Raw genomic sequence first — 11090 nt, 5'->3', positions numbered from 1 at the left:
TTAAAATATTCAGTAAGCCATGCTGTAAACAGATGTACTATCATCCAGACTTTGTTGTTTCACTGCTAGAGCATGGGCAGAGTAGGTTTAGCATAATTCTAAAGGGCCCTAGGATTTTTTTTGTTTTTTTTTTGAGTTGGAATCTCGCTCTGTCGCCCAGAGTGGAGTGCAGTGGCACACTCCTGGCCACCGCAGCCTTAACCTGCTGGGCTCCAGCAATCCTTCCACCTCAGCCTTCCAAGTAGCTGGAACTACAGGCGCGTGCTACCACGCCCAGCTAATTTTTGATTTTTTATTGTAGAGATGAGGTCTCACCATGTTGCCCAGGTGGGTCTTGAACCTGCGGGCTCAAGCAATCCACTCACCTCAGCCTCCCAAGGCGCGGGATTACAGGCTGAGCCACCAAGCCCGGCAGGATTTTTTTAAATGGCAAATAAGCATCGGTTTTAACTTAAAGTCAACAGCTGCATTAACCCCTAATGAGAGTCAGCCTATCCTTTGGAGTTTTGGTGTCAGGTATTGACTTTTCCTCTCTAGCTATGCAAGTCCTAGATGGCATATTCTTGCAATAAAAGGCTGTTTCATCTATGCTGAAAATCTGTTGTTTAGTATAGCCACTGTCTTCAATGGTCTTAGCTAGATCTCCTGGATAACTTGCTGTAGCTTCTCCATCAGCATTTGCTGCTTCACCTTGCACTTTCATATACAGAGATGGCTTCTTTCCATAAACCCATTAACCCACCTCTGATAGCTTTCAGCTTTTCTTCTATACTTCCTCACCTCTCTCAGTCTTCACAGAATTGAAGACAATGGGGCCTTGCTCTGGAGTCAGCCGGGGATTAAAGAAATGTCATGGCTGTTTTGCTCTTCTATCCAGACCACTTAAACCTCCATATGAGCAGTCAGGCTATTTTGCTTTCTTATCATTTATGTGTTCACTGCAGTAACACTTTCAATTTTTTTTTTTTTGGAGAACTTTTCCTTTGCATTCACAACTTGGCTAACTCTTTCCCATAAAAGTCCTAGTTTTGATCTGTTGCAGCTTTCAACATGCCTTTCTCACTAAGCTTAATCATTTCTAACTTTTGATTGAAAATTAAAAAGTTAAACTCTTCAATTTCACTTGAATACTTCAGAGGTTGTGAAGTTATTAATTGGCCTAACTTCCATATTGTTGTGTCTCAGAGAACAGGGAGGCTCAGGGAGGTGGAGAGGATTGGGGGAACGGCTGGTTGGTGGAACACTCAGAACACATGTGATGTTTATTGATTAAGTTCACCATCTTATATTGGCATAGTTTGTGACATCCCCAGACAAGGACAATAGTAACATCAATAATCACTGATCATAGATCATATAACATATAATAATGAAAACGTTTGAAATATTGTGAGATTTGCCAAAATGTGACACAGAGACATAAAGGGAGCACATGCTGTTTAAAAAATGGTGCTGATAGATTTGCAGGATTGAGGAAGTGCTGCCAGAAACCTTTGATTTATAAAAATGCAGTATTTGCAATGTATAATAAAGAGAAGCACAATAAAACGAGGCATGCTTGTAAATCATAATAAATATTTCTGCTCTAAACATTTGGATGTACTAATTCACTTAATCCTTGTAGCAACACTCTGAGGGAGGTACTCCTAAGTTTTAATGAGTACTTGGGGAATGGAATGTTACTAACCTATCCGTAAATCAAATCAAAAGTGAAAATGTCAAGCAACAGTAATTTGTAAACTTCAAGTATCATAAAAATATAAGCTAGTACTTTAGTTCTTCTATTTCTCTGCTTTGATCCAGGGGACACACTGCTAGGGCTTATAAAAAGGGGAGTGAGATCATTTATAGAGATTTTATAACCGTTGCCCTTTGTTTATGCTATTTCATTTAATCTTTACTACAGCTCTTTGAGGAAGATATAAGTATCCCATTTTGTAGATTTGGAAACTGAAACTCAGATAAATTAAGTAACTTAATAACTTGCTCAATGGCCACCCAACTGTCAATTGGCAATGTTATGATTCCAACTCAGGTGGCTGTCTTTAAAGCCTTGGTGCTTCCAGAGATAGCTAGGGAAGGGGACGAGGCAGGAAAATGGAGAGGAGAAAAACAGAAGGCTTCTGATGAGTTCACAGGGCTCCAGGAGCAGGTTTGGATTAAAATAGGGGTTAAAAACATCAAAAAAAAGGACTGGAGCCTGGCAGCCTCTCTGTTTTCAGCGTGGTTTCAAATGTTTTCCTTACTGAGAGTCAGAAGCAGATGTCCCCAAAGTACCTCTGTTTCTAAGGAAAGGCTGATGACTCTGTTGGGAACTGCAAAGGGTAACGAAACTATTATTTCTAGAGAAATCTGAGAGGGCAAGAGGAGAGCCATGGGTTGAGATGTTTGCCTGGGGGCTCTATTAAATGTGAACATGACTATTGCTCTGATTGGTTTATACTTTTTATTATTTTCCCAAGTAAGAGGAAGAGAGCATAATACAAGGAGAGTGAACCCTGGATTAGAATTTAGGTGCTAGCACCTGGGATTGGAACTTGCTTTCTGCCCTTGGGCCCTCCCAAATTCTTCCCTCTAGAAGATCTCATTATTCTTCAACTGAATTCAAGAGAGCTGGGCCAGTTGACATGTAAAGCCCCTTCCTGTTCTATATTCTATGGTCTTAATTTATTGTTTTTTATCCTAACTTTCCACACCTTAGAAAGGGTGATTTAGGTCTAACTTTGAAAGGAGGAGGAGGAGGAGGAAGAGGAGGAGGAATTCCAGACTGATTATTTCTGAAGCATACATTGACTAATGTCACATGTAGGACTAGCCCTCTAGTATGGCACGTTTGCAGGTTTCCCACACCACGTATTTCAAGCCTGCCCTGTACCGGACATGTTTCTGTTGTTTAATCAGATGACAAGGGGAGAAGAGGGGAGATACCTCAAAAGTAGATTCCCTGTTTGCAATCCCAGGTCCACACAGTACTAACTGTGAAACTCTGAGTGTGTTACTAACTTCTCCAGGCTTCAATTTCATCCTTTGTAAAAAAAGGGTAATAATGGTACCTACTTGATTGTGTTGCTGCAAAGAATAAACGTGCACATGTCTGGAAAGTACTTGGAAGAGTGTCTAGCCCATAGTAAATGAGAAAATGGACCCTCAGGAAGTTTAAGCAACTTATGCAAGTTCCTAGAATAAGCAAATGCTAGGAATACTGGCGGCAGTCATAGGATGTTTTTATTGTATTTCAAACTGGGACCTGGAAGTGTCCTGATCATACCTGGCTGCTCACTATCCCTTTCTAACCTGGGCTAGTTTCTGCCCTCAAATCTGAGGCAGGTTGGCAAGAAAGGAAGCACAATGTATGTGAGCTGACCCTTAAGGCACAACCCCTTACTCAATGACTAGCCCAGTACCTGACCATCTGACTAAGGTTTCTTCTTGGAAGTCTGGAAATTGAGGGCAGAGTATGGAAGAATGGGGCGAGAGTGATCTTTTCCCAACAGCAGTCATAATTTAACTGTATTCAAGGACATTTATAAACTGGCCCCATCCTAACTTTTGAACTTCATGGTATTTGTTTTAGCATCATCTGAATAATCTGATCAAAATGTTTCATCCTAGCGATAATTTGTGCATAGGTCTGAGCAAAGCATCATAATGTGTTGGGATCATTAGAAATTGCAAAATCTGTCCCAGGGTACATTGAACTTAGATGAAGCAGTTACTACAAAGCAACACTGACAGTGGTTCACACTGCATATACTAATCTTTGTTATTGAGCTCTCTCCCCAAAGTGTGGTGGGATAATCGAAGTTTCTTATCAAAATTAGATCTCATTATTTGATGTAAGATATTAGATCTGTGAGAAGTAACAACCACAAAATAAAACTCACAGTGACTGAAGCTATAATTAATAAAATGGGATAGGGACTATCAATTGATTTAGCGAATCAAATCCATATATGATGAAAATAAAGACAATTCCATCTTGAAGATCATAAAATGGGAGAAAGAAAAGTGAAAGTGGATAATATTAGCACAAATTACCTGTAGTACCATAATGATTTAAGTGTCTGTACCCACAAATAAGTAATAGACATTTTTGGGGTAGGCGGGATTACAACATCTGATGAATCAGAGAGACAAGATCAAATTGTCAGGGTTACAAGTGACTTCCACGTGGCCCAGCACAGTGGCCCATGTGAAAGGTTTGATGACATATTTGTCTAGACAATCCTGCTGAAGCACCATTTGCCATTCCAATGAGATGGACATGCAGCTTTTAATGAATTCACCCTTTGCTAGGTGGGATGGCCTGTGTTTTCTCAAACTATGAGGGTCTTTCTCAGTGCTGTTAGCAGCCAGTAAATGAAGTGCAAACACTAAACTAACAGAATTTCTTAGATACTCCAACTCCTGTAAGGCGCCCCAAAGCATCAAGACTTTCTTTTTGGGCACTTTAGGAGTCAAAGTAGCTTCAATAGCTGATGCTAAAAGTACCTAGGTCTCATGTTCATAAAATTGGCCCATAAAACTTCCTTTCAGAAAACGCCCCTTTTCTGAATGTCCTTTTCTGACTTTAGTCATTTACTAATCATTGACTAAGCAGAACACCAGATGCATTAGATATGGTTCATGATTTCCGAAAAGGCAGGCCACGGTCATTTACAAAGACATAGCACAATGTGCTAATTGAATAATTAGCTCTATTTAATATGTTGAGGAGGTGATAATCAGTTTTGCTAGATAAGTCTTCAGAAGGATGTGATAATGAAGCGAAATCATCAAAGTCAAAGAGATGAATGCATACAGTCAGACAAACAGCATGATTAGTACGATAAGAAAAGAAAGCACTTCAGGTAGCTGGGGTTTGGCAAACTAAGTATAAAGCTTCAATCATTTTTATCTGTCGCCATGTTTACAAGCATGCTGAGAGCGTTAAAGAGGCAATCATGAGAGACATTGATCAGAAATTAAGTTCAGCAGTGATTTGTGCCCTGGTTAATATAAAATGTGGGAAATTAGGTTGCTGAGTCATTGATTAATTTGTTCAACAAACATTTTGTTGACTTTTCCTCCATAACAGACTCTGTTCTGGGCCCCAACTTTTCAAAGATTTGTAAAACATTCTCTGTCATCAAAAGCCTCATGGACTAGAAGTACCATTGGTCTTCTTGGCCTCCAGACTGCCACCCTTTTATCTATGATTTACTATAATCAGAGATTTTTAAACCATAAAGCAGACTAGGCCATTCTCAGATTAAACCCTGTGATGGCTCCTCCTGTGAACAGGAAGTAAGTCTCAGCTCCTTAGAATGGCACTCAGACTCTATTCTATCTCTCCAACCTTATTGCAGCACCCTTTTTTCCAACCCACTCAGAGATCTTTGTCCCTAGTTCTTTGCTGAGGACTTTCTCTGTGCCCATGCTGGTGTTTCTCCTTCTGTACTGCTCATCTCCTTCTTGGCCTTCAGTTTCACTTAGGTGCTAATGCCCCTGAGAAGGTACAGTCCTAAGTATTCCTTTCAATATCCACTTTTAATCTCTTCTCTTATTACTGCCTCCTGTCTTTTTTGTCCTCGTTATATCTTTACTGAGTCTTATTTGGATTGATGTCTACATTTCATCATGGCATCTATCAGTCTCCAATTTGGAAATCTTGAAAGGTGCTTTTCTCTTCTGTTTAGGCCATTTCTGCTTACCCAAGGTAGATGCACTTGGTTTGTAATATGAACATGATGAATTGATAAAACGTCAACCTAAAATGAAAAGCCCTTTTCAGTTCTGTAAACATGGTGGCTCTATTATGGGTACAATATTACTTTCTTAAACTTTGTGAAACTTTTGAGAGTTAGTATCCCCTGAGCTATTTAATTTTGGGGAATTTTCTCTAGGACTTTCTTCACAAGGCTAAACAGTAAGGCTCTTAATTATACCATGGGACAGGGAAGCAATTGAGGAGGAGAAATTAATGAAAAGGATTATCTTAAGCTCCTTCTCTAATTTGAGGAAACAGAAATCTCTGCATGTTTACTCAATAAGCATCTATCAGAAACCTTCTTATCCTGACAGGCTTCGCTCTTTCATAAACACAGCAAGAATAACCTCTGGATGTTGGCCTATCATAGTCAAATATGAAAATGTGAATTCCACGGGTCACTGTTTTTGCAGCCGCCAGATGTGGATGAAAGGGGAAGGGCGTTTTATTGTGTTTTCTCAAGAAACAGAGAAAGGTCTGTCCTGAGATGGGCCTGCTTTCCTCCCACACAGGTGGCTACCATGTGGTCAGAGGACAGCTCGCTAATTTGCAGGATTAAGTTTTTCCAAATATTTGGAATTGGTCTATTCTGTCTTCAGCTAATAAAATAGATTTTTGCTTCAAAAAGGATTTAGGAAGCAGAGGCAAGAGCTCCTAAGGGCTTGTTGGCAAGTTACCTGTTAACAGGGTCCATCTGTCAAATGGATGTACAGAGGGTAGGTTCTGTATGGACTGTCTCCAACTTGACCTCCCAAGGATGCTGGACTTCACACGGAGGTTCTCCCAAGGCAGATGATGTCCAGTGCCCGCTGACGCTGAGAGATGTCCAGGGCGTATGCTTCTGTCCTCTGTCACTCACTCATATCTAAGAAGTACAAGAACAAGCACACATTAAAAGACAAACCCATATAAAAAAAAATGAGGAATCTGCATTGATTGCAAATATCTGATTCAATGATTCAGTTATTACTTTAATACTGAGTGTCTACCATGTGCCATAGACTCTACTGGGTACTAGGGACCTGAATGAAGTAAGACAAGGTCCTTGCTATAAAGGAGCTTACAGTTTATTTGAGGAGACAGAGTTATAAACATCTATAATATAAAGTGCTGTAAAATATAAGTGGCAGAAGAGCTTTGGAGAAAGAAGTCTAGAGTCTGTCTGGGAAAGGCAGGGGAAGTTTTATAATGGAAGTAGCCCTTGTGTTGAGTCTTAAAGAACGAGTAGGAGGTTTCCAATGGGGGAAGAATGTTTAGGGTAGAAAGTATAGACCCTTTCAAGAGAATGCTGCGATTGGGGAATGGCATGGCTAGACTGTGAAGTAGGAGGAAAGAGAGGTGATTGGGGAAAACAAAGACCAAGTAATCAGGGGCATTCATTGTGCTAATTCATTTACACTTAGCTTTGTAGACAATGGGAGGATATGGTGTGACAAATGAATCACATTGAGTGGAAGAGCAACATGGTCAACTACAGTGTAGAAGATGGTTTGGGTGTGAGGGAGATTATAGACATCTGGTTCAAAGAATGAAGCATACCTGCCAACTAACTATAATACAGAGAAATGAGTTTTGATATGGTGAGATCCTCAGCTCTTCTCTCCATTCTTCTCCACTGTACTTTGGGCCCAAGGGGATAACCTGTATGAACTGTGCCAGTGAGCTTCCTATCCCTCTATGTCTAGTTGGGGTCTGCTCATGGAAGTACAGAAAGGAGAGGAGAGCATAAAGTCGAGGAATTCATTCTCCTGGGTCTTTCTCTGAAGGGTTACCTTGGGCTGATTTTTGTCCCTTGTTGGAAGTCATGGCTCCTGTCAAGGTGGCCCTCTCCACAAGACTCTTCCCTTTTGAGTTCCAGTAGCCTCTCTTGTCCTTACTTCATCAAGAGTAAGGATGTTAAAAAACCTTGCTAGACTTTGAGTACTATGCTATTCCTTGTGGTTTCCCCATATTCTGTCCACACTTCCTTAAATCATCCGTTATTAAATCCTCCTTGCATTATCGAAATTTGAATGGGTCCCCTATTTCATGGTGGGGCCCTGAGTGCTCTGCACCAGATAGCACAAGAGTTGAGGGCAGAGAGTAGATAGGTCCCCCCTGGTGCAGGAAAGAAGGTACCAAGAAGGTTACAGGGAAGAGGCAGCATTGGAGCCCTGTCCTAAAAGATGGGATTGAGTTTCCCAAGTATCAAGAGCATGAAAGATATCCTGGATTGAAGGAACAGAATAAACAAATGAATGGCAGAGTGAAGGAACAGGGTGTGCATAAGGAGTGAGGGGAGGTTGGCTGGAAAGGAAGTGAGGTGAGGCAGAAGAAATGAAGGCAAAGATAAAGTTGGGTCTGATTGGAAGAGCTTTGAATGCCAGCTTAAGAGTTTGTGCTTTGATTCCAGGGGAAAAGATGCAAGAATATTGGCTTCACTGGGAAATGAGTCATATGAGGAGTGATAGAAAGATATGAGGGTGTTTATTTTGGAGACAAGACTTGGGAGCATGATCATCATCTTCAAATATGTGAAAGATCTGGATAACAATATAGTACTCTGTATCATGAGTTCTTATTTTTTTGGCCCAGTAATTCTATGTCTAGGAATTTAGCCGAAGGAAATAATCCAAAGTACAGACAAAACATTTTGGACAAAAAACATTTATTACTGCATTATTTATAATAACCAAGAATTGGAAACAACCTAAATGCCCAGTAGTAGGAAAACTGTTAAATAAGTTATGGCTGGTCTTTACAATAGAATATTATATGGTTGTTAAAACAAAGAGTATAAAAATTTTAAAGGTGTGAGAACATACTTTTAACATGTAGTGGGAAAATAGGATATAAAATGCCTATAAAATTGATCTCGAAGATATTAAAATAATAGGAACTAAATAACGATTTAAAAATCCTATCCATATTTTATTGCTGTTGATGAGTTTGTGGGTGACTGATATTCTCAGGCTATTCTAAAGATCATTAGTAAGTAGGGGATGGGAGTTAGTAGTATCATTAAGATAAGTACATAGAAATTCACATATTTCTAAGTGAAATAATTGAACAGGACCTCTACCATTTAAACATATATCTTATGCTATCTGTTTACCATGCCCAGCTCCAAATAATTTATTAAAAATGTACCACGTATTAGGCATGTCCTATTTTTTCTATGTATTATCACTCTTAACCCTTTCAACTCTGTAAAGTTTTATTTTTATTTGCATTTATCAGATAAGAAAACCAAAGTAGAGGTCAAGCAACTTGTCCAAGATTATACAAGTAAGTTTCAGAGTTGGGATTTGAACCTAAGGTACGTAGCTCCACATTGTTGTGCCATACTGCTAGTCCATTTCTTTTGCACAGTCATATCATTGTCTCCAGCCATACATTGTTGGCTGGAAGTTTTTCACAATAATGAACTACAGTGGTCAAAAGAGTGCATCTTCTTGGTAGTGCCTTATAAACGTTGACTGCATTTTAAGTCGATGACCCAAGTGAGACAAATTCCTATGAGCAGGAGAAAAGAGTCATAGTAAATGCAGTAAAAACTTGTTTAGCAAAGGTGAATAACTAATATTTATTGAGATCTTATCTTGTGCCAAGCCATGCTATAAGTTTTTTAAACATATATTGACATATTTAATTTTTTTATTATTTTATTTTATTTTTTCCTTTTTTTTATTATAAAGATATGGGGTAAAATTCAGGGTTAGGTATACAAATGTAACAAATTTAATTCTTATAACACTCTACAAGTATAATGCTACTATAATCTTCATTTTTCATATGAGTATACTGAATTTAAATAATTTTTTCAAGGTCACACAGTTAGAAAAGATACAAAATACAGCCCACTACACTCCTTACTGCTATATACTATTACCTCTGTATGTGTATGTAATGAAACAAATATAAAAAATCAAATATCTTAATGACTAGTGCCAGAATTTCTCTCTGGAAGATAAAACTATCTTTCTTTATGAAAATACTTTGATAAACCACTTGGGAAAAAAGATGTTACTGAGAGCTTCAGCAACAAAAGAGTAGTCAAGTTTCTCTGCCTGAGATATGGGGGAGAAATTTTTTTTTTCTCTAGTAAAGAAGAAGGGAGGGAGAGAGGCAGAGGCTGCAGTGAGCGTGAAGAAGCTAGAAGCCCATAAGATGGAGAACAGGGCTAAGAGAAGATAGGTAGGAAGACCAAAGGACATGAAAGAACAGGTTATAACTTAATTTCGCTTTGAAGTTACTTGTGTTTTAAATGTAAATCTCTCCGTCCAAAATGTCATTAAATACTACTATGCTCACAAACAATGTATGACTATGTTATTGTTGTTATTATTATTACTGGAAATTGAAGATGGGCCTAACATTCATATCTGGCTCGACACTATGTGAAACAGAACCTGCAAATTTAAAATAAGACTCTAGAATGCCCCTTTAATTTGTAGAAATCTGTGAGGAATTTTAAGCTTTCACAGAGTCTCTAAGTGGGGGATCCAGAGAAGCCTTTCTAGATGTCTCCAGGAACAGAGGCCTCAGCCAACACCTGATTTACCTACTTCATCTGGTTTAAAACTTCTGGTCAATGCTTGCTTTGGCCATTCATATTTCAAAAGAAAGAAACGGTGTTTAGAGAAGCTATGGAACTTCCTTAGGTTCACAGCAGTAAGGGGAAGAGCTGGGATGCAAAGTCAGGTTGGTCTAATTGATTACAAGGCCCATGACCTTTCCAGGACTCCTCACTACCTCCTCTGTCTTGGTTTTGCTTCACTGTTGGACCTTTCAGGGAAACTACCGAAGCTTCAGAGGTGGAGATTCTGTGTCTCTGGGTATTGGGATAGTCCAAGTGTTAATCCATGAGCCAGGCCTTGACACTAAGTCAGCAACTAGGGGTGAACTTACCTGTTTGATTATACAGAAAAATAAGTGACTCTAGACTCCTGTGATGGTGAGCCATTGGGTTAATTTAGGGGAGCAACAGGTTACTACTTGGACTGTGGTAAACATCTAAAAAAAAAAATAGCGTCCTGGTCTTAAAAATGTAAAAGTCACCCTTTTCCAGTTTTAAACTTGCAAATTTTTAATAAGAACATCTGCTCAGACTTATAATAGAGTTTTCATAATTCAAAGGTGTTTTAAGATAAAAAATGATTATTTATTTATTAAAAAAAAGAGTAAAAGAACAGTATGACACCATCACTAAAAAAATCTTGGACAATTCAGTTCATACAAATCATCCCTTACTGTTTTAATTTGCACTGCTTTGAATGCTCAGTGAGACCTCCACATTCTTCCATATGTCAGCTGACAATTTGCTTATTCTTTCAAAAAATTGCCTTTTTTATTTCTTTGA

This window comes from Carlito syrichta, unplaced genomic scaffold (genome assembly GCF_000164805.1).
Source record: "Carlito syrichta isolate Samal-C Ts95f unplaced genomic scaffold, Tarsius_syrichta-2.0.1 Scaffold305698, whole genome shotgun sequence".
NCBI classification, from domain to species: Eukaryota; Metazoa; Chordata; class Mammalia; order Primates; family Tarsiidae; genus Carlito; species Carlito syrichta.
The sequence above is the reverse complement of the archived record's forward strand: the minus strand, read 5'-3'. Positions refer to the sequence as shown.